The 24,515-nt window shown below is 38.4% G+C and overlaps 1 protein-coding gene across 2 annotated transcripts in view; it reads left to right on the forward strand.

The window, feature by feature from the left end:
• Positions 1–24,515, forward strand: part of NIPA1 (NIPA magnesium transporter 1) — a 99,935-nt gene that overhangs the window by 51,917 nt on the left and 23,503 nt on the right. The gene's annotated exons all lie outside the window — the stretch shown is intronic.

The raw sequence follows: 24,515 nt of genomic DNA on the forward strand, positions 1-24,515 counted from the left end.
TTGTGTTTTAGTATTTAATGTACAGTTTAGATATTAAAAATTTTTTATTTTAACCTTTCTGTTAAATAATAAAAGTAAAACTGTACTTGAAGATAGATGTTTAATATTCCAGTCTATATGATTTAATTTTATCCTTTCAAACTTAGTTCTGTGTATTATTAACCCTCTCTTAAGAAATTTGCTTTATAGTATGTTTCAAATTGTAACTTATTCATGGATATTAATGAGTCACTCTTGTGGCCTCTTTTCTGGAAAACTTCCTAGACACTAGAGAGTCTTCCCAATGCCCTTGCAAGTTATTTCAAAACATCATTAGGCAAAACTTGTCAGTTGGTATTTTATTATGAATATCAGGACAAATGAAACATGGGCACCAAGTAATGTGAAATAAAGTTTATTATACAGTAAATAGCAAATGAATTTCCTAAGGAGAAGGGCTCTGGTTTGGTCTGGAGTGAAACAAGAGTGAGGGAGACTTTGGGTTATTTGTGGTTAGGAGGTGGGTCCAGGTAGGGGTTTCCACACTCATGCTGGGGCTTTTGTGGTTTGAAATTTCTGCCTATGCAGAAGGACAGAGAGCACAAAGGATGCACAGCTCTGGGAATGAAGCGTGTAGGCAAGAGTTAGAGCAGAGGGGAAAAGGGAGGAGTGGGGACTTGAAGGCTGTCAGCAGTCAAACTTGAAAATGGAGTCTTTATCTTTATTACAGTTGGCTTATCTACAAAAAGGGAGCATGGGTTAAACGCTTGGCTGCTAACTAAAAGGTCAACAGTCCGAACCCACCAGCCATTCCATGGGAGAAAGATGTGGCAGTCTGCTCCCGTAAAGATTACAGCCTTGGAAACCCTATGGGGCAGTTCTACTCTGTCTATAGGGTTGCTATGAGTTGGAATCAACTTGACAACAACAGGTTGGTTTTATCTACAAAAAACTTAAAAAAATAGAATTTTTATCAGATCTTAGAAAGATAAGGCATTTCTAAAGTTTGAAGCAATAAAAATTCCAAAGGTTAATTTTGTACAATAAAAAATAAAATGGCAAAAGTATCTCAATCAGATATAACATTTATTAAACCTATAATATATAAAGAATTCCTTCTAACTGATAAAAATGATATAAAATTCCATATAGGTAGGATACCTGTCCGTTCATACACAGGAAAGTACATTTATTACAATAATGTTAAACCTCACTATCAATAAAATGCATGTAAGCAACCAAATATAATAACATGTGTATTCAATAAACTATTTAAAATAAGAATGAGAATGTTACAATAAGAATGTTAGAAAGGGTGCCTGGTAAATAACATGATAAATATAACAAACTATAAATATATACTTTCCTTTTTTTCTCAGCTTATTTAATAGACACAAAATTATATAAGGTGATAATTATAGCAATGCATTGTGGAGTTTATTATATATAGATGTAATAATAACAGCACAAGAAGGAGGAAGATAGAATAGAGTTATAAAGGAGTAACATTTCTATACACCACTGGAATTAAGTTAGTACAAATTTGAAGTGAATTCTGATAAGTTAAGATGTATATGGTAAGGCTTAGAGCCAACTACTAGGAAAATAACTCATAAAGAGTGTAGTGAAGAAATCAGTAAAGGAATTAAATTGTTACACAAGAAAATATTCATCCAATGGCAAAGAAAGTAATTAACAAGGAATAAAAAACAAAAAGACTTGAGACATATAGAAAACAAAAAGAATGATTGACATAAATTAAAATGTATCAATAATATTACTCAATGTCTGTGGATTAAACAATTCAGTCAAAGGGCAGAGATTGTCAGGCTGGATAACAAAACAAGATCCAACTATAGGCTCTCTATAGGAAGAACACTTTAGAATCAAAGATGGGTTGAAAATAAAAAGATGAAAAAAGATGTAATCGTAAGTGGATTCAAAGCAACAAAAGCTGGAGTGGATATGCTAACATCAGACAAAATAGACTGTTAACCAAAAAATGTTACTAGAGATAAAAAAAAAATTTTTTTGGAGACATTTAATAATGACAAAAGGGTCAATCTGTCAGGAAGGCATAACAATTATAAACAAATATGCACTAAAAATATGTGAACATAAAGCCAAGAGAATAAAGAAGGAAATAGACAGTTCAACAGCAATAGTCAGAGATTTCAATACCCTAATTTCAGTAATGGATTAAATGACTAGGCAGGAGATCAAGGAAATACAAGACTGGAACAGTACTGTGGGGTTTTCAATTAGCTTTACCCGAAGAATTTGGTCTTTGGCCTTGATTCTTGAGAAGTAACCTCTAAAATCTTAGAATTTACCCAGTGATTGGAGTCTTGGTTATATATGAGGGCTCCAGATCTGAGGGTTTATGTGAATAAGGTGAGTATTGGATTGGGGCTGGTCAAACCAGAAAGACCCATCATGTGATATCAGCCCAACCTCAAGGGGCTGCAGGTTGAATTCAGTCACAAGAACAATGATCTACGTACATCATGCTTATGTAATGGAGCCCCAATATAAGAACTCTGGACATAGAAGCTCAAAGAGCTTACTGGTTGTTGATAGACATTAATGTATGAGGGAGGACAACACATCCTTTGGACATGTTAGTTTTGTTTTGGGAACTCTCCCAGAACTTCTCCTCTTGCATTTCTTCGTGGCTATCATTTTGCTTTCATAAAACTGTAATCCTAAATTTAGCACTTTCCTGAGCTCTGAGAGCCATTCCTTCAAATTATTGAACTCAAGGACGTAGTGGGAGCTAACAGGTACAAATGAGGGGGCCCTGGGAACACCTGAACTTAGTGTTGACTTCCTGATGGGATGTGTGTGTTATGGATTGAATGTGTGTCATCTTGGCTAGGCCATGATTCTCAGTATTGTGTGATTGTCTATCATTTTGTGATCTGATGTGATTTTCCTAGGTGTTGTAAATCCTACCTCTATGATGTTAATGAGGCAGGATTAGAGGTAGTTATGTTAATGAGACAGGACTTAATCTACAAGATTAGGTTGTATCTTGAGTCAATCTCTCTTGAGATATACAAGGGAAGTAAGCAGAGAGAGAGGGGGACCTCATACCACCAAGAATGTAGTACCAGAAGCAGAGTATGTCCTTTGGAGCCAGGGTTCCTGCACTGAGAAGCTCCTAGACCAGAGGAAGTTTGATGACAAGGACCTTTCCCCAGAGCTGATAGAGAGAGAAAGCTGTCCCCTAGACTGGCACCCTGATTTCGAACTTCTGGCTTCCTAGACTGTGAGAGAATAAATTTCTGTTTGTTAAAGCCATCCACTTGCGGTATTTCTGTTATAGCAACACTACATAACTAAGACAATAAGAAACCCTGAATTTGTGCCAGTAGGCCAGAGGTGAAGGAGTTCTGGGACTCCCAAGCTTGTTCTGGCATCTGAAATCTTTAGCAGACTTGGCAGTTTGTAAGACTGTGCACTTTCACTTGTGAAATCTGACCTAGTTCTGGTGGTTAGGGTCAGAGGAAGAAGCACTGCATTTACATTGGTGTTAGAAGAATTGAAGTGATTCTTTCAACTATAAACTAACTGGGCAGAACAAACATGTATGGAATATTCCACCCAACAATAGCATAATGCACATTCTTCCTAGGTACTCATGGAACGTTCTCTAGGATAGACCATATGTTTGGTCATAAAACAAGTGTCGATAAATCAAAATGGACTGGAATCATACAAAGTATGTTCTGTGATCACAGGGAGTGAAATTGGAAATTAACGACAGAAAGGAATTTTGGAAATTCCCATGTATAGAGAAATTAAACACCACTACTAAATGACCAGTGGGTCAAAGAAGAAATTACAAGGAAATAGAAAATACTTTGATATGAATAAAAATGAAAATACAACATACCAAAACTTATGAGATGAAGCTAAAGTAGTGAGTGTTCAGAGGAAAATTTATACCTGCAAATGCCTACATTAAAAAAAGAAGATCTCAAATCAACAACCCAACCTTCCATCTTAAGACACTGGAAAAAGAAGAGCAAATGAAACCCAAAGCAAGCAGAAGGAAAGAAATAATTAATTAATTTGAAAAATGAAGTAAAAGGAAAACAAGAAAATTAATAAAACCAAAAGTTGGTTCTTTGAAAAGATCAACAAAACTTTCAAACTTTAGCTAAACTGACCAAGCAAAAAAAACTCTGAAATTACTAAAATCAGAAATGAAAGAGGAGAAATTTCTATCGACCTAACAGATATAAGAAGAATTGTAAGAATTACTGTGAACAACTGTGTACCAATCAATTAGATAACAAAGATGAAATGAACAAATTGCTAGAAAGACACAACATATCCGAACTGACTCAAAAACAAGTAGAAAATCTGAATTGACCTATAACAAATAAAGAGATAGAATTGGCCATTAAAACTTCTCGCAGAGATGGTTTCACTGGTGAATTCTAGCAAACATTTGAACAAAAATTAATATCATTTCTTTACAAACTCTTAAAAAGCCGAAGAGGAGGGAACACTTTCTAACTCATTTAATTTGGTCAGTATTACCCTGATACCAAAGTCTGACAAATAACACCATATTCTCATATGGATATAGATGCGATAATCCCTGAGTAATATAAATACTAGCAAATCAAATCCAGCAATATATACGAATGATTATACACCATGACCATGTGAAATCTATCCTGGGAATGCAAGGTTGGTTTAACATTGGAAATCATTAACGTAATATACCACATCAATAGAATAAAGGATAAAAATCAGATGATCATCTAGACACAGAAAAAGCATTTGATGAAATCAACACCCTCCCCCCATGATAAAAACTCAACGTATTAGGAATAGAAGATAATATCTCAAACTGACAAAGGGCCTCTGTGAAAAATCCCTGGCTAACCCCACACCTAACAGTGAGAGACTGAACGCGTCCCCACTAAGACAGGGGACAGGTTCACTCTTGCTGCTTTGGTTGCACTGGATGTAATTAAGCAAGAAAAGGCATCCATATGGGAAAGGAAAAATACTATATCTGCAGATGTCGTGGTCTTGTATATAGATAATCCTAAGGAAACCAGTAAAAAACTATTAGAACAGATAACATTACACAAATATGGTGGCGTTTGAAGTTCTGGAGGACTGCCTTTCCACTAAAGAAAAATTGAACTGGAAAGAGCAATTGGAACCAACTATTATGGAACTCCAGAACCTGACTGAACACTTAAGCCAAACAGACGGGTGCTTGATAAAGGGACAGGCTACTGATCTTCTCTGGGTGAGGCATATTTGCCAACTAGCTACCATCCCCCATTCCGCAACACTGACATGGATGACAGCCCATGTTCCTAGAGCAGCTATCTGATGCATGAATGGGCAGTGGGGACCTTTTTCTTCAAGAATTTAGGGTTTCACAATTTGTGCAGTCGGGTTAGTCTGGCAGTGTCCTGAGAGACAGATGTAGATGATTGCAACGGTTTTGTCCATCTATAAGTAGCAGCTTCTCCTGGAAGCAAAAATGTAAAGGGCTAGCACAACTTTTTTCTTTTTTGGTGAAATTTATTAGGCCACTGACTAATTATAGAGATAACAGAATTAGAGCACACACTTTGCAAAATTAGCTTGAAGAAGTCACTAAACACAGTTCACTGCAGCTTTCATTAAGTAACAACAGAAATTCCTGAGAAGTAGACACATCAGCTATTTTGTTTTTTCCCTGGAATATAAGGAAATCTTATGCAAAACACTTCTGGGGCATGATCTAGAGAACAGAGTCCTTGGTGTCCAGGCATTTTTTGGAGGGCAGTCTGCAAATATAGTTAGAGGAGGTCACTGAGGAGATGGATTATTACTACCTTCAACAATTAAAAAAATGTTTTCAATCTCTGGGGAAGAATCTGAGTGCCAGAGTTACCACGTTATATAATACTCAAGTGTCCCAGTTTCAACACCAACAACAAACTCATAAGGAATACAAAGAAATGGGAATAAAATTGCTCAATCAAAATAATAATGTAGTCACAGAAGCCACCTCTATGGAATCCTGGATAATGGACAGACTAGAAGATATTAAAACAACAATTTTAATATGCTCAAAGAACAAAAGAAAAACATGAGCAATTACCTAAAGAAAATCAGGAAAATGAAACAGAAACAAAATAATCATTTCCATTAAGAGATAGAAACTATAAAAAAGAACCAAACAGAACTATTGGAGCTGAAAATACAATAACTGAAAAGAGAAATTCAAAGGAGGTACTCAACAACAGATTTAACCTGGCAGAAAGATCAGTGAACTGAATGATAAGGCAAATGAAACTATCAACTTCGAGTAACAGCAAGAGAAAAGGAAAAAGAAAACTGAGCAAAACCTAATGGTATTGCGGGACACTATTAAGCGAACCAACATATGCATCATAGGAATCCCAGAAGGAAAAGAGAAAGAAGAGAGGAAATTATATTTGAAGAAACAATGGCAGAAGGTGTTCCAGATTTGATGAAGGATATCAATCTACAAATCCAAGAAGCTCAATGAACTCCCAAGTAGCATAAACCCAAAGAGAACCACAAGACACATTCTAATCAAACCTTTGAAAACCAAAGCTACAGAGAAAATCTTAAAAGCAGCATGAGAGAAGCGAACTGTCATATACATGTGGTCCTAAATAAGATTGTGTGCTGATTTCTCCTCAGAAGCCATGGAGATCAGAAGTCAGTAGAATGACATACTTAAACTGCTGAAAAAAAGAACTGTTAACCAAGAATTCTACATCAAACAAAACTGTCCTTCAAAAATGAGGGTGAAATTAAGACATTCACAGATAAAGAAAAGCTGAGGAGTTTGTTATGGCTAGACCTCCCCTACAAAAAATGCTAAAAGGAGTCTTTCACATTGAAGGCAAAAACACTGAACAGCAGCTTGAAGGCATAATGAAGCAAAAAAGGTCTCTGGTAAAGGTAATTTATGGCCAGTCTTAATGGAATTTTTCATTTGTAACTCTAGCTTGTTTTGCCCTACGTTATTTAAAACAGCAAATGCATAAAAAAAGAATTATAAAGGTATCTTATTGGACTAATATATATAAAAATGTACATTGTGTTAACAATACGAAGATGAGTAGGAGTGGAATAGGAATAGAGTTTTTGTATGTTATTGAAGTTAAGTTCATATTAATTTAAACTAGGATGTTAGGATGTTATAATAAGGATGTTACATGTAATTCTGCAAAGAAAATATCCAAAAATACACAAAAAGAAGCAATAAGGGAATCAAGACGATTGAGTATAAAAAACCATCTAAACACAGAATGCAGTATTGGAGGAAACAAAGGACAAAAAATTATAAGACACAAAAACAAATAGCAAAATGACAAAAGTAAGTCCTTTCTTATCAGTAATTACTTTAAATGTAAATGGTTTAAACTGTAATAAAGTAGAGATTTGAAGAAAGGATAAAAAACCAGGATCCATCTATATGCTATCTACAAGAGACAGACAGTAGACTCAAAGACACAAATAGGTTGAAAGTCAAAGGATGGAAAAAACATTTCATTCACATAGTGACCAGAAGAGAACTGTAGTGACTATATTAATATCAGATAAAATAGAGCTTAGGTAAAAAAAAAAAAAAAAAACAACTGTGACAAGAGGCAAAGAAAGGCATTATATGATGATAAAATGGTCAATCCGTCAAGAACATATAAAAACTATAAATATATATGTATTTAATACCAAAGTCCAAAGCCAGCATACAAGATAGGAGAGTTTTTTCTTTATTGCATGGGAGACCCTCCTGTCCAGCCCTCATAGCAGTGAGGCTGGAGCACCCAGCTGTAAACTGAGCCATGCACTATAAAAGGCGAGTTGTGCCCCTTTAGCCCAGAAGAGGGGTGAATGAACTTCTGATGGTCTGGTGAGTTAGATTCTTTATATCTGTCTGGAGGAGCCCAGAGTTACTAGGGAGGCACAATACCCATGTGGAGAAGCCAGTCCCTGGCTACCCTCCAGGCAAGACTGAGAAAGAAAAAAAAAATTGTTCTGCCTCCAGATTACATGACAAAGGGACCAGTTAATGGCCGTAAACAACAGGTACCCAAAGGCAGATCTCTGAGATATGCTTGCCCCTGGAGTCTTGAAACTTCTGAAACAAAAAGAGGGAGTAAAAGGTGATTGAAGATAAACATACAAAAATCACTTGGATTCCTCTACATCAACAAAAAGAACATCGAAGAGGAAACAACCAAGTCAATACCATTCACAGTAGCCCCCAAGAAGATAAAATACTTAGGAATAAATCTTACCAAGGATGTAAAAGACCTATACAAAGAAAACTACAAAGCTCTACTACAAGAAATTAAAAAGGACATACTTAAATGGAAAAACATACCTTGCTCATGGATAAGAAGACTTAACATAGTAAAAATGTCTATTCTACCAAAAGCCATCTACACATACAATGCACTTCCGATCCAAATTTCAATGTCATTTTTTAAGGTGATAGAGAAACAAATCACCAACTTCATATGGAAGGGAAAGAAGCCTCGGATAAGTAAAGCATTACTGAAAAAGAAGAGAGTGGGAGGCCTCACTCTACCTGATTTCAGAAGCTATTATACAGCCACTGTAGTCAAAACAGCCTGGTACTGGTACAACAACAGGCACATAGACCAGTGGAACAGAATTGAGAACCCAGACATAGATCCATCCACGTATGAGCAGCTGATATTTGACAAAGGCCCAGTGTCAGTTAATTGGGGAAAAGATAGTCTTTTTAACAAATGGTGCTGGCATAACTGGATATCCATTTGCAAAAAAATGAAACAGGACCCATACCTCACACCATGCACAAAAACTAACTCCAAGTGGATCAAAGACCTAAACATAAAGACTAAAACGATAAAGATCATGGAAGAAAAAATAGGGACAACCTTAGGAGCCCTAATACAAGGCATAAACAGAATACAAAACATTACCAAAAATGACGAAGAGAAAGCAGATAACAGGGAGCTCTTAAAAATCAAACACCTATGCTCATCTAAAGACTTCACCAAAAGAGTAAAAAGACCACCTACACACTGGGAAAGAATTTTCAGCTATGACATCTCCGACCAGCGCCTGATCTCTAAAGTCAAAACTCAACCACAAAAAGACAAACAACCCAATCAAGAAGTGGGCAAAGGATATGAACACACACTTCACTAAAGAAGATATTCAGGCAGCTAACAGATACATGAGAAAATGCTCTCGATCATTAGCCATTAGAGAAATGCAAATTAAAACCATGATGAGATTCCATCTCACTCCAACAAGGCTGGCATTAATCCAAAAAACACAAAATAATAAATGTTGGAGAGGCTGCGGAGAGATTGGAACTCTTATACACTGCTGGTGGGAATGTAAAATGGTACAACCACTTTGGAAATCTATCTGGCATTATCTTAAAAAGTTAGAAATAGAACTACCATACAACCCAGAAATCCCACTCCTCGGAATATACCCTAGAGAAATAAAAGCCTTCACACAAACAGATACATGCACACCCATGTTTATTGCAGCTCTGTTTACAATAGCAAAAAGCTGGAAGCAACCAAGGTGTCCATCAACAGATGAATGGTTAAATAAATTGTGGTATATTCACACAATGGAATACTAGGCATCGATAAAGAACAGTGAGGAATCTGTGAAACATTTCATAACATGGAGGAACCTGGAAGGCATTATGCTGAGCGAAATTAGTCAGAGGCAAAAGGACAAATATTGTATAAGACCACTATTATAAGATCTTGAGAAATAGTATAAACTGAGAAGAACACATACTTTTGTGGTTACGAGGGGGGAGGGAGGGTGGGAGAGGGTTTTTTACTGATTAATTAGTAGATAAGAACTGCTTTCGGTGAAGGGAAGGACAACACTCAATACATGGAAGGTCAGCTCAATTGGACTGGACCAAAAGCAAAGAAGTTTCCAGGATAAAATGAATGCTTCAAAGGTCAGCGGAGCAAGGGCGGAGGTTTGGGGACCATGGTTTAAGGGGACTTCTAAGTCAATTGGCAAAATAATTCTATTATGAAAACATTCTGCATCCCACTTTGAAATGTGGCATCTGGGGTCTTAAATGCTAACAAGCGGCCATCTAAGATGCATCAATTGGTCTCAACCCACCTGGATCAAAGGAAAATGAAGAACACCAAGGTCACACGACAACTAAGAGCCCAAGAGACAGAAAGGGCCACATGAACCAGAGACCTACATCATCCTGAGACCAGAAGAACTAGTTGGTGCCCGGCCACAATCGATGACTGCCCTGACAGGGAGCACAACAGAGAACCCCTGAGGGAGCAGGAGATCAGTGGGATGCAGACCCCAAATTCTCATAAAAAGACCATACTTAATGATCTGACTGAGACTAGGGGAATCCCGGCGGTCATGGTCTCCAAACCTTCTGTTGGCCCAGGACAGGAACCATCCCCGAAGACAACTCATCAGACATGGAAGGGACTGGACAGTGGGCAGGAGAGAGGTGCTGATGAAGAGTGAGCTAATTATATCAGATGGACACTTGAAACTGTGTTGGCATCTCCTGTATGGAGGGGGGATGGGAGGATAGAGAGAGTTGGAAGCTGGCAAAATTGTCACGAAAGGAGAGACTGGAAGGGCTGACTCATTAGGGGGAGAGCAAGTGGGAGTACGGAGTAAGATGGATATAAACTTATATATGACAGTTTGACTTGATTTGTAAACGTTCACTTGAAGCTCAATAAAAGTTAATTAAAAAAAAAGGTGATTGAGATTGGATCATACATCAAGCGACCTATAACCTGTGAAAAGCACATTTCGTCTATTTAGGGACTGTGGGAACAAATTGGCCACTTAAATCAGAGAAGTGGCTGAGGAAGAGAGGGGCTGCTGAACTTATCTAGGTGAATTACATACACCAATAGGCTAACACACACTACTCAGAGGAGGGGACTGTGGCACGTGTTCTCAGAACTGTTGGAAGGTGCCAGGGCTGGCAGTAGACATCTTGTCTCCCTGATCTGTGGTATCGCAGTCTGCAGAGAAGGCTTGACTGGTAGTGTGTTGTTCCTAGCTCTCAGTCAGTGCTGGCAAAATGAAAGGACTAGCGTGGCCTCTAGTGGAATTTAGGAGCAGAGGGTGAAAATAAAAGAACCATACAGACAACTTAATCGCTGGGAAAAGAGAAGATTCTGAGTTCTAGAGTTAACAAAGTATAATAGTCAAATGCTCCAGGTTCAGCAAAAAATTATAAGGCATACAAGGAAACAAGAAAGGATGACCTAGCAACTAAAAAAAAAAGCAACAGCAACCAAAAAATATATATGTGATTGCATATGTGTGTATGTATGCAAATATGTGTATAGGTATATATACGTATGTATATGTGTGCATATAGATGTATTTATATTATATGTATATACATGTATGTGTATGCACACCTAGTGGTAGTGGTTAAGTATGACGGCTGCTAACCAGAAGGTCAGCAGTTCGAGTCTACCAGGGGCTCCTTGCAAACTCTATGGGGCAGTATTACTGTGTTCTATAGCATCGCTATGAGTCAGAATTGACTCGACAGCAGTGGGTTTGGTTTGGTTTTTTGGTATATGTATGTGTATATATACGATAATATATATATATATATGTACTAAAGCACATTGGGGGCATGGTTACAGATACTTTTTCTTAGACATAACCAAACACCTTACTAGTTTGGTTTTCTGAGTTTGAAGCCTTACGATCATAGTTTCATGGGACAACTCAGTCAATTGGCATAATATAGTTAATAAATTTGATGAGTAGTGTCTGGGGTCTTAAAAGCTTGTGAGTGGCCATCTAAGATACAGCTACTAGTATCTACTCATCTAGAGCAAAAGAGAAAGAAAGAAACCAAAGACTCAGAGAAGAAACTAGTCTACAGGACTAATAGTCTACACAAACCACAGCCTCATCTACCTTGAGACCAAAAGAACTAGATGGTACCTGGCTACCACTACCAACCTTTCTGATCAGGGCCACAATAGATGAATCCTGATAGAACGGGAGAAAAATGTGAAACAGAATTCAGATTCTTAAAAAGTCCAGATTTACTGGACCAGTTGAGAAGAGAGGACTCCCCAAGACTATCGCCCTGAGATACTCCTTAAACTTTGCACAGAAACTATCCCCTGAGGTCACCTTTTAGCTAAATAAGAGATTGGCTCATAAAATAAAGAATATTACCCGTAAGTACTGCACTTCTTTAAAAAATCATCTATATGAGACCAAACAGTCAACAGTTACTCTAAAGCAAAGAGGAGAAGGTAAGGGGGCAGGGAAACTAGATTACTGGAAATGAGACAACTAGAACACAAATAATGAGAATGTTGACACATGGTGAAAAATAAACCAACATCACTGAACAGTATGTGTATGAACTGCTAAATGAGAACCTAATTTGCTGTGTAAACATTCACTAAAGATGCAATAAATCAAAAAAAAGAAAGAAAGAAAAGGTGGCCCAATCAAAAGAACATTATGAAGAGGCAGAAACTAGCCTTGTGGGAGTCCAGATGATGGAAAAAATAGAGGACCTTCAAACAACAACATTAACTATACTCAAGGGATTTAAAGAACACACAGAAAATGAATGAAAGGAAATCAGGAAACAAAAAGAGTCTCAGTAAGGAAATAGAAAACATTAAAAAAGAAAGAAATGCTGGATCTGAGGAATAAGATAACTGAATTGGAAAATTCAAGGGAGGGATTCAACAATAGATTTGAGCAGGCAGAAGAAAAGATAAGTGAACTAGAGGACAAACTAATCAAATGTATTGAGTTCCAAGAGAAACACAAGGAAAAAAGGAAGAAAAATGAGTAAAGCCAAATGGAATTGTGGGACATAATGAAGCAAAAAAACATATACATTATGAAAATCCTGGAAGGAGAGGAGAGAAAGAAAGGATCAGAAAGAACATTTGAAGAATGTTAGTAATGGCAGAAAACTTTCCAGACCTGAGCAAGGAGTTGAACCTGCAAATCCAAGAAGCTTGATGAACTCCAAATAGAATATACCCAAAGATATCTACCCCACCATACCTTGTAATCAAAGACAGCAGAGAAGCCCAGTATAACACAATAAGGAGTACTCAGTATGATTAAGTGCCAGTTTCTCCACAGAAACCTTGCAGGCCAGGAGACAATGGAACGATATAAATAAAGTAGTGAAAGAAAAGAACCGTCAACGAAGAATTCTCTATTTGACCAAACTGTCCTTCTGAAACGAGGGTGAAATCAAGACATCCCTAAATAAACAAAAGTTGTGGGAATTCATTACCACTGGAACCTATTTGCATAAATTGCCAAAGGGAGTCCTTCAGATGGAAAGGAAAGAACACTAGGCAGCTACTTGAAGCTGTACGTAGGAAAAATTAGTAAGTAAGTAAGTAAGTAAACATAAGACAAGAGCTATCGCAAGTAAAGTAATGTTGAGTTTTCAGAAATAAACCCTCAAAGTTTTGGTCAATTTATTTTGGCCAAGAGCACCAAGACAATTCAGTGGGGGAAAGAATAGTCTTTTCAACATGCTGTATCAAGACAGCTGGATATCCATATGAAAAAAAGTGAAGTTGAACCCTTAAACTATATATAAAATTAACTCAATATGTATCAAAGACCTAAATATAAGGGCTAAAAGTGGAAAACTCTTAGAAGAAAACGTAGATATAAATCTATGTGACCTGGGATTAGGCAACAGCTTCTTAGATATGATACCAAAAGGACTAAAAAAAAAAAAAATGTGACCTGGGATTAGGCAACAGCTTCTTAGATATGATACCAAAAGGACTAGCAACCAAAAAAAAAAAAAAAAAAGTAAGTTAGACATCATCAAAATTAGACTTTTGTGCTTCAAAGGATGTGATCAAGAATGTTAAAAGGCACCCCAAAGTTAAATAGATGAGTGGAGAATGTTTTTTAAATCATGTATCTGATAAGGGATTTGTATCTAGTATATATATGTAAACTATTAAATAATAAAAAGACAAGTGAAAAACCCCAAACCAAACCCACTGCCTTCGAGTAGATTGCGACTCATAGCGACCCTATAGGACAGAGTAGAACTGCCCCATAGAGTTTCCAAGGAACACCTGGTAGATTCGAACTGCTGACCTCTTGGTTAACAGCTGTGGCACTTAACCACTATGCCACCAGGGTTTCCAAAAAGACAAATAACCCAGTTAAAAAATAGGCAAATTATCTGAATAGAGAGTTCTCCAAGAAAGATAAACAAATGGCAAATAAACAAATGATGTGCAACATAATTAACCAGTGGCAGTCGAATGAACTCTAACTCATGGTGACCCTTATTTGTCAGAATAGAACTGTGCTCCATAGGATTTTGGTGACTGGTTTTTTGGAAGTAGATCACCAAGCTTTTTCTTTGAGGGTGCATCTGGGTGGACTTGAACCTCCAGCCTTTTGGTTAGCAGTGGAGTGCATTAACTATTTGCACCCACTCAGGGACTTCACGACAGTATCAAGGAAATGCCAATCAAAACTACAGTGAGATGCCACTTCACATCCACTGGAGATGGCTATGCCCAAAAAGCAAAATAACAAGTGTGACAAAGGCTTGGAGTAATTGGAATCCCTGTGCACTGGTGATGGAAATCTAAAATGGCGCAGCCACTTAGGAAGATGTCCTGGCAGTTTCTCAGACAGTTAAACATAGTTACCACATGATCCAGCAATTTCCCTCCCAGATATATAAGCGATAGAAATTACAACATATCCACACAAAAACTTGCACATAATATTCTTAACAGAACGTGGAAACAACCCAAATGTTCACCAAAATATTAAATGATAAATAAAATGTATATCCATACAGTGGAATATTATTTGGCAATTAAAGTAACTATTCATACGTGCTACAACATGGATGAATCTTGAAGGCGTTACTCTAAGTGAAAAAGGGCAGTCACAAAAGGGCTACATATTGTACGATTCTATTTATATGAAATGTCCATAGTAGGCAACTCTTCAGAGACAGAAGGTGGTTGCCGGGGATGGAGGGATTGTTAGGTGATAGCTAAGGAGTGGTAAGGAATTTCTTTTAGAAATTGAATAATGAAAATGTTCTAAAATTGATTGTGGTGTTGATGCATTATTCTAAATATACTAAAAGCCGATGAGTGTGTGTTTTAAATGGGTGAATTGTATGGTACATGAATTGTATCTCAATAAAACTTAAAAAAGGAAGAATGAAAAAAGAAAAGATATTCACCTCAAATGAATACAACCTTTCAGAAGGCAGAATGGCAATGGATATCCTGAATCATCCAAGTGTTCCTGATCTTTAAGTCAGAAGTCTTGCTCTGAGGAACTTAACCTTAGAAAATGACTGTTGTTGTTGTTACGTGCCTTCCAATCCATTCCAACTCATAGTGACCCTGTGCACAGCAGAACAAAACGCTGCCAGGCCCTGCATCATCCTTATCGTTGTTATGCTTGAGTCCATTGTTGCGGCCAGTGAGTCAGTTTATCTCATTGAGGGTCATCCTCTTTTTCACTGATCCTCTACTTTATCAAGCATGGTGTCCTTCGCTTGCGACTTGTTCCTCCCAATAACATGTCCAAAGTACTTGAGGCAAAATCTCACCATATTTGCTCCTAAGGAACATTCTAGCCATACTTCTTCCAAGACAGATTTGTTCATTCTTCTGGCAGTCCATGGTATATTCAATATTCTTCACTGATACCACAATTCAAAAGCGTCAGTTCTTCTTTGGTCTTCCTTATTCACTGTCCAGTTTTCACATGCATGTGAGGTGATTGAAAATGCCGTGCCTTGGGTCAGGCACACCTTAGTCCTCAAGGTGACATCTTTGCTTTTTAACACTTTAAAGAGGTCTTTTGCAGCATATTTGCCAAATGCAGTACGTTGTTGGATTTCTTGACTGCTGCTTCCATGGACGTTGCTTGTGAATCAAGTAAAATGAAGTCCTTGACAACTTTAGTCTTTTCTCTGTTTATCACGATGTCGTTTGATTCTGTTGTGAAGATTTTTGTTTTCTGTGAGTCAAGGTGCAATCCATGCTGAAGGCTGTAGTCTCTGATCTTCCACAGTAAGTGCTTCAAGTCCTCTTCAGGAAGCAAGGTTGTAACATCGGCATATTGAAGGTTGTTAATGAGTCTTCCTCCAGCCCTGATGCCCCGTTCTTCGTATAGTCCAGTTTCTCGGACTATTTGCTTAACACGCAGATTGAATAAGTATGGTGAAAGTATACAACCCTGACGCACACCTTTCCTGACTTTAAACCACACACAGTATCCCTTTTTCTGTTCGAACAACTGCTTCTTGGTCTATGTACAGGTTACTCACGAGCACAATTAAGTGCTCTGGAATTCCCATTCTTTGTAATGTTATCCGTAACTTGTTGTGATCCACACAAATTGAATGCCTTTGCATAGTCAATAAAACACAGGTAAACGTCTTTCTGATATTCTCTGCTTTCAGCCAAGATCTGACATCAGCAGTGATATCCCTAGTTCCACGTTCTCTTTTGAATCTGGACTTTTGGCAGTTCCTTATCGATGTACTGCTGCAACTGCTTTTGAATAATCTTCAGCAAAATTTTACTTGTGTGTGATATGAATGATAGTGTTTGTTAATTTCTACATGCTGTTGGATTGCCTTTCTTTCAAATGGGCACAAATGGATCACTTCCAGTCACTTGGCCAGGTGGTTTTCTTCCAAATTTCTTGGCACAGATGAGTGAACACCTCCAGTGCTGCATCTGTTTTTGAAACATCCCAGTTGGTATTCTGTCAATTTCTGGAGCCCTTTGTTTTTGAACAATGCCTTCAGTGCAGCTTGGACTTCTTTTTTCAGCACCGTTGGTTCCTGATCATAAGCTACCTCCTGAAATGGTTGAATGTCGACCAGGTCTTTTTTTGGTACAATGATTCTGTGTATTTCTTGCATCTTCTTTTGATGTTTCCTGTGCATTCAATAATTTCCCCATAGAATCCTTCAATATTGCAACTCGAGGCTTGAATTCTTTCTTCGGTTCTTTGAGCTTGAGAAATACCAAGTGTGTTCTTCCCTTTTCGTGCCGGGAGCAGAGCGCATGCTTTGGACCCAGGGTCCCTGCACAGAGAAGCTCCTAGTCCAGGGAAAGATTGATGACAAGGACCTTCCTCCAGAGCTGACAGAGAGAGAAGGCCTCCCCCTGGAGCTGATGCCCTGAATTTGGACTTCTAGCATACTAAACTGTGAGAAAATAAATTTCTCTTTGTTAAAGCCATCCACTTACGGCAATTCTGTTGTAGCAGCACTAGATGACTAAGACGTAGGCATACGGATATTATCCTCTCACTGTGACAGTGTTGTACTTCAGGGTATATCTTGAAATGTTCTTTTTGGTGATGAATGCGATGACATTCCTCTTCAATTTGTCGTTCCTGAAGTAGTAGACCATATGATTGTCAGATTCAGAATGGCCAATACCAGTCCATTTCAGCTCACTAATACCTGGGATATCGATCTTTATGTGTTCCATTTCATTTTTTAGGACTTCCAGTTTTCATAGATTCATACTTTATACATTCTATATTCTTGTTATTAATGGGTGTTTATAGTTGTTTCTTCTCATTTTGAGTCTTACCACATCAGCAAATGAAAGTTGCAAAAGCTTAACTCCACCCACGTCATTAAGGTCAGCTGTGCTTTGAGAAGGCAGTTCTTCCCCAGTCGTGTTTTGAGTGCCTTCCAACCGGGGGGCGGGGGGGGGGTGTCTCGTCTTCCCGTACTGTATCAGACAGGGTTCCACTGCTATTCGTAAGGCTTTCACTGGCCGGTTTTTTCAGAAGTAGATCACCAGGTCCTTCTTCCTAGTCTGTCTTAGTCTGGAAGCTCTGCTGAAACCTGTCCACCATGGGTGACCCTGCGGGTATTTGAAATACTGGTGGCATCGCTTCCGGCATCACAGCAACACGAAAGCCACCACAATATGACGAACTGACAGACGAGTGGTGGAAAACGTGAGTAGGGAAAAAAAATTATTATGACTATATGTAGGAATCTAAATGTTGAACAATATTGAAAAGTCAAAGAATATTACAGCTTCATAACATATCAATAGAGTGTCAAATGTACATTAAAATTAACCAGGTAGGAACATGCAAATCTTTTCGGTGATTTATTAAGGAAGGGAAACTGCATTAATGGAGCCTCACATGTCAGGAACTGTAGTAAGTACTCTTAGCTAGGAATATTTTACAGTTTCCCAGATGTGCAGGATGGGTGAGGGGTGCAAACACATCATAAAGCAGCCAACTGTGAATGCAGGGGAACAACCGGTGTGTAGAAGGAGCCGAGGAGAGTGTGTGTGTTGTACCCACAGGTTGCCTTAAAATTCAAAGCAGCTGCGGTTCTGCTAGGATGAGAATTCCACCCAATGGCATCAACCGTTCCATGGGTGCTGCGTCTATCCTGTCCAGTTGTGTTGTGCACAGGAGAAACTTACACAGTGTTGGCAAAGTGGAAGTTGTTATTACTCATAGAAAGCAAACTGTAAACAATAGGAACAGGTTTACAGAAAGCCAGTTCCACCCTGGGCAGGGATGGAGACTGCTTGCTGTGCATGGCCCGCTTTGCACCAGAGGGTAAGGATACATTTGTATCTAAAGGTGACTGGCTTGCCCTTCTCAAAAGCCATTGTTCACTCTATGTCCCTGACCAGGCATGTCATGCCTCAGGTGTGAACAGGTGCCACGGTGCAGATGCCAGATTTTCTCTCTGTCTTGGCTGGCTCTGCGCCGGGCTGACTGGTCCAGCTCCCAGCCAGCAGTCTTGGGGAAGAGCCCTGGCCTAGCCTCTGCTCCAGGCCATGTGTCACGGCAGCTCTAGGAACAGAGTTGCTGGGCAGGGTGCGCCCAAGCCTCTGCTTTTGGACCTCATGCCACCTGCTCTGCCGTCGAACCTTGCCGCGCGACGCTGCTGTGCTGGTTGCTTCAGCCGTGCTGCCGCTGCTCTCGCTGCTACCATTTCTCTTGGTCTTCGGTGTTACTGGCTCAGTGCTATAGCCCTTCACCCATGCGCAGCTCTTTACTGGACCTGGGAGGTTCTTAGTGCAGGGCCCTGTATCTCAAAGACGTGCTCCTCTTCCAGCTCTTGTTCGTCAGGGGACCCCAAATCCTCTGTGGGATCTGCCGTTTATAGAGGAAAACTTCTTGTCAATTTCAAGGCAGGGCTTTCCGAGTAGGATGGCAGCTTGACCAACGATCTGACGTGGATTGCAGCCAGAACAGTCCTCCTACGCAGATTGCAGATTCACGGCCAGAAAGGAGCCCAGTGTATCCAAAAGTGTTAGGATGAAAGGTGATGTCCCCCCCCGCCTTTTTTTTTCTTTTTATTGTGCTTTAGGTGAAAGTTTACAACTCAAGTCAATTTCTCATATAAACCCTAGTGGCTGTCCCTACAATGTGACAGCACACTCCCCTCCACCCTGTATTTCCCATGTCCATCCAGCCAGCTCCTGTCCCCCTCTGCCTTCTCATCTTACCTCCAGACAGGAGCTGCCCATATAGTCTCATGTGTCTACTTGAGCTAAGAAGCTCACTCCTCACCAGGATCATTTTATGTCTTATAGTCCACTCTAATCTTTGAATAGTTTGGCTTTGAGAATGGTTTTAGTTTTGGGCTAAGAGAGAGTCCTGTGGCCATGACCTCTGGAAAGAAGATGTTTTGATAGCATGAGGGAAGACTGTTTTTTTGGTGTCTGCTATTCATTCAGTATAACATAAGAGACTGCCGGGAAAACGAAGATGGAAATTCTTTGAAAGACTTTCCCTTCCCTTTTATTTTTCCTCAGCAATCTTCTAAAAATATATCCACTAAGTATTTATTAGAAAACCCTGGTGGCGTAGTGCTTAAGTGCTACGGCTGCTAACCTAAAGGTCAGCAGTTCAAATATGCCAGGCGCTCCTTGGAAAGTCTATGGGCCAGTTTTACTCTGTCCTATGTGAGTCGGAATCGACTCGATGGCAATGGGTTTTTTTAAAGCATTTATTAATGCTGTGATTTGAAAAACATTTATAGCTACCATTGTCTTAGAAATGCAACGTCAATTTCTTTAAAGATTTTTTCAGAAAATACCACTTGAATCAGGTAGATACATAGGTTCGTTCCCTGTCCCAAGCAAATATGTGAGTAGAAATAGAATATACTGCAAATGAAGTTGCCCTTTATATCACGCATGGTTAAGATGTTTATAAAAAAAATATGTATTCTTAAATAAAGAAGTTTGGCTTTTCTTTTATCTATAAAATTAGCACACATTTTCCACTATCAAATATCTCAGCTTTGGCAAATAAGCCGTCATGATAAGCTACTCTCAAAAATTAACTCAATTTTCTGTAATAGTACTTGATAGATAAGTCAATCTTGTAAGCCCCTGAGTTGTTCTAAACCCAAATTCCTAACTCCCAGCATTTATTTTCCTTAAGCAAATCTCTCATCATGGAATATGTTTTCTTCTTCGTAACGTAAACTTTCTCTGAAAATTAAGCTCAGAGGAAGCTGAGAATAGCGCTTGGAGGGAAGAAAGGCTTCCCTCACGTGGTGTGAGCCCACCAGTCCCAGCACACTTTTTGTTGGTTTCCTATTACTACAAGTTTATTAGGGCAGTTTATTGACTCTGTTGGCATTAGTTTTCTCTTTTCCCCTCTTTCCATTGCTTTTTCTTTATTGCACTGTCCGCACCCCCTACTGGTATGATCACTGCCTCTTTGTGTAGTTGTGGGCCTGATGCAGACACATAACTCGCATTTCCCCCTCAGATCTGGTCTTCAGACAGCCTTGTGGTCAGTGTTTCTGAGCATTTATCCATTTAACTCAGGAAGGGGAGTCCCGCTTTTTATCTGAAGGGCCAGGTGGTAAATATTTTAGGCTTTGCGGGCCACATGGCCTCTTTCGCACCTGCTGGACCCTGCCTGCCGTTGTAGCGCAAAAGCAGCCACAGACCAGTGTTAGTGCCAGGGGTTGCGGGGCTGCAGACCACACTGGCTGACAGGATCAGAAGGGGTGACACCAAAATGCCGGTCTATAAAATTTTCATCCTGTGTTTCAGCAGAAATTTATCATTTTTTATAAAAATATCCCTGTACTTAGTTATAACAACAAAAATATTTTTCGTGAGCCCTGCTTGCGTGTATCGATATACCTACAAGGCTGGAACTATGCCAATTTACTTCTTGTGCCTTGTAATGGACTCTGGTCAGAGCTGTCATTATTACCCAATTGCAATAACCCTTCAGACCACGTGGTCTCGTCAGCACAGGCTACAAGCACATGCGGGTGTTTCTGCTGCTGCTGGTGTTTCTGTAGTTGCCAATTTTGTCAGATTTTCTGGTGTTTTAGCTATGATATTGTGGTAATTAATGTTTGTGAACCTATAAGAATACTTTTTGAGAACGAAGTAGTAATTGAAGGAAAAGAAGGAGAAAAATCAAGAAAGGCTTCTGCTCAGTTACTAATAATGTAATTCAATGGAGAAAGATTTTACAAAACAGTTTTGTTGTTAGTATTCATATAATCTAAGAAATACTACATTTAAGCAATTCACAACTATATTTAAAATTATTATTAAACTATTATTAAACAACTATTATTAAAATTGATAATAAACTTACATGTATAACAATTAGTGATTCTGTAACTCTTCGATAACTAGAGAAATTGACAGTTTAAAATATGAAGTGGGGGAAATGCTCTTTCTTGATACGTGTTTAGAAAGAACAAATCTTAAAATCACTTCTAAAAATTTTAATCTTTTAAAAATTTTTTTAAAGATACCACTGTCTTAAAACATGTATCTGGCTTTAATGAAATTTTCAGGGTTTCAGTTTGGATTGTGGTTTCAGTTTGGATAGTGACACATTAAACAATGAGTTGGCGAGAGGCGTTGGTTTCGATGAAGTCCTTCACAGGTTTGCAGCTTTGAAAGCCAGGAAAGGAAAGTTCCGATTAAGTTAAGATGTTCGCTAAGTGTTGAAATGCTTGTGTGTTTGTTCCTGTTTATTTTCATGGTATTATTTCATAAATGAGTATATTTCCGTATAAATTTGTCTACGACTTCTACATTATTTGGGCTGTAATTAAGTATGCAAATTTAATCCATTGAAGTATCACATGTAACAGTAAAGTTTAATGTTAAAATGAACATAATTTTGATGTAGTTCTTAACGTTTTTACTTTGAACTCAGTTGTTTTCTTACCTAATTTTCACTTTAACCACATTTAAACATGCTTAGGCCGTGCATATGATATTGTAATTTAAAGGTGCAGTTTTAATTTTGCTATTTGTTTATGTCACTACTGTTGCCATTACATTCAGGAAACTTCTTTGTTTTTGGTTTAGTCCAGTCGTGCTGACCTCCCCTGTATTGTGTGTTGTTTTTCCCTTTACCTAAAGTAGTTCTTATCTACTATCTAATTAGTGAATACTCCTCTCCCACCCTCCCTCCCTCTGCCCTCTCATAAACACAAAAGAATGTTTCTTCTCAGTTTAAACTATTTCTCAAGTTCTTGTAATAGTGGTCTTATACAATATTTGTCCTTTGGCAACTGACTAATTTCACTCAGCATAATGCCTTCCAGGTTCCTTCATGTTATGAAATGTTTCACAGATTCCTCACTGTTCTTTATTGATCCATACTATTCCATTGTGTGCATATACCATAATTTATTTATCCATTCATCCGTTGATGGACACCTTGGTTGCTTCCATCTTTTTGCTATTGTAAACAGTGCTGCAGTCGTCATGGGTGTGCATATATCTGTTCGTGTAAAGGCTCTTATTTCTCTAGGATATATTCTGAGGAGTGGGATTGCAGGATCATATGGTAGTTCTATTTCTAGCTTTTTAAGGAAGCACTAAATCGATTTCCAAAGTGGTTGTACCATTTTACATTCCCACCAGCAGTGTATAAGTGTTCCAATCTCTCCACAGCCTCTCCAGCATTTATTGTTTTGTGTTTTTTGGATTAATGCCAGCCTTGTTGGAGTGAGATGGAATCTCATTGTAGTTCTGATTTGTATTTCTCTAGTGGCTAATGATCGTGAACATTTCCTCATGTATCTGTTAGCTACCTGAATGTCTTCTTTAGTGAAGTGTCTGTTCATATCTTTTGCCCATTTTTTAATTGGGTTATTTGTCTTTTTGTAGTTGAGTTTTTGCAGTATCATGTAGATTTTAGAGATCAGGCGCTGATCGAAAATACCATAGCTAAAAACTTTTTCCCAGTCTGTAGGTAATCTTTTTATGCTTTTGGTGAAGTCTTTGGGTGAACATAGGTGTTTGATTTTTAGGAGCTCCCAGTTGTCTAGTTTCTCTTCTGCATTGTTAGTAATGTTTTATATACTGTTTATGCCATGTGTTAGGGCTCCTAACGTTGTCCCTATTTTTCCTTCCATGATCTTTGTCATTTTAGATTTTGTATTTAGGTCTTTGATCCATATTGAGTTGGTTTTTGTGAATGGAGTGAGGTATGGGTCTTGTTTCATTTTTTTTGCAAGTGGATATCCAGTTATGCCAGCACCATTTGTTAAAAAGACTGTCTTTTCCCCCATTTAACTGTTTTGGGGCCTTTGTCAAATATCAACTGCTCATATGTGGATGGATTTATGTCTGGATTCTCCATTCTGTTCCATTGGTCTATGTATCTGTTGTTGTACCAGTACCAGGCTGTTTTGACTACTGTGGTGGTATAATAGGTTCTAAAATCAGGTAAAGTAAGGCCTTCCACTTTGTTCTTCTTTTTCAGTAATGTTTTTACTTATCCAGGGCCTCTTTCCCTTCCATATGAAGTTGGTGATTTGTTTCTCCATCTCCTTAAAGAATGTCTTTGGGATTTGGCTTGGAATTGCATTAAATGTACAGATCGCTTTTGGTAGAATAGACATTTTTATAATGTTAAGTCTTCCCTATCCCTGAGAAAGGTATGTTTTTCCATTTACGTAGGTCTCTTTTAGTTTCTTACAGAAGTGTATTGTAGTTTTCTTTGTATAAGTCTTTTATATCTCTGCTAAGATTTATTCCTAAGTATTTTATCTTCTTGGGGGGTACTGTAAATGGTATTGATTTGCTGATTTCCTCTTTGATGTTCTTTTTGTTGGCATAGAGGAATCCAACTGATTTTTGTATGTTTATCTTGTATCCTGATACTCTGCTGAACTCTTCTATTAGTTTCAGTAGTTTTTTTTTAAAGATTTCTTAGGGTTTTCTGTGTATAAGATCATGTCATCTGCAAATAGAGATACTTTTACTTCTTCCTTGCCAATCTGGATGCCCTTGATTTCTTTATCTGCCTAATTGCTCTGGCTAGGACCTCCAACACAATGTTGAATAAGAGTGGTGATAAAGGGCATCCTTCTCTAGTTCCTGATCTCAGTGGGAATGCTTTCAGGCTCTCTCCATTTAGGGTGATGTTGGCTGTTGGCTTTGTATAAATGCCCTTTATTATGTTGAGGAATTTTC

Source organism: Elephas maximus, chromosome 13 (assembly GCF_024166365.1).
Source record: "Elephas maximus indicus isolate mEleMax1 chromosome 13, mEleMax1 primary haplotype, whole genome shotgun sequence".
Lineage (NCBI taxonomy): Eukaryota > Metazoa > Chordata > Mammalia > Proboscidea > Elephantidae > Elephas > Elephas maximus.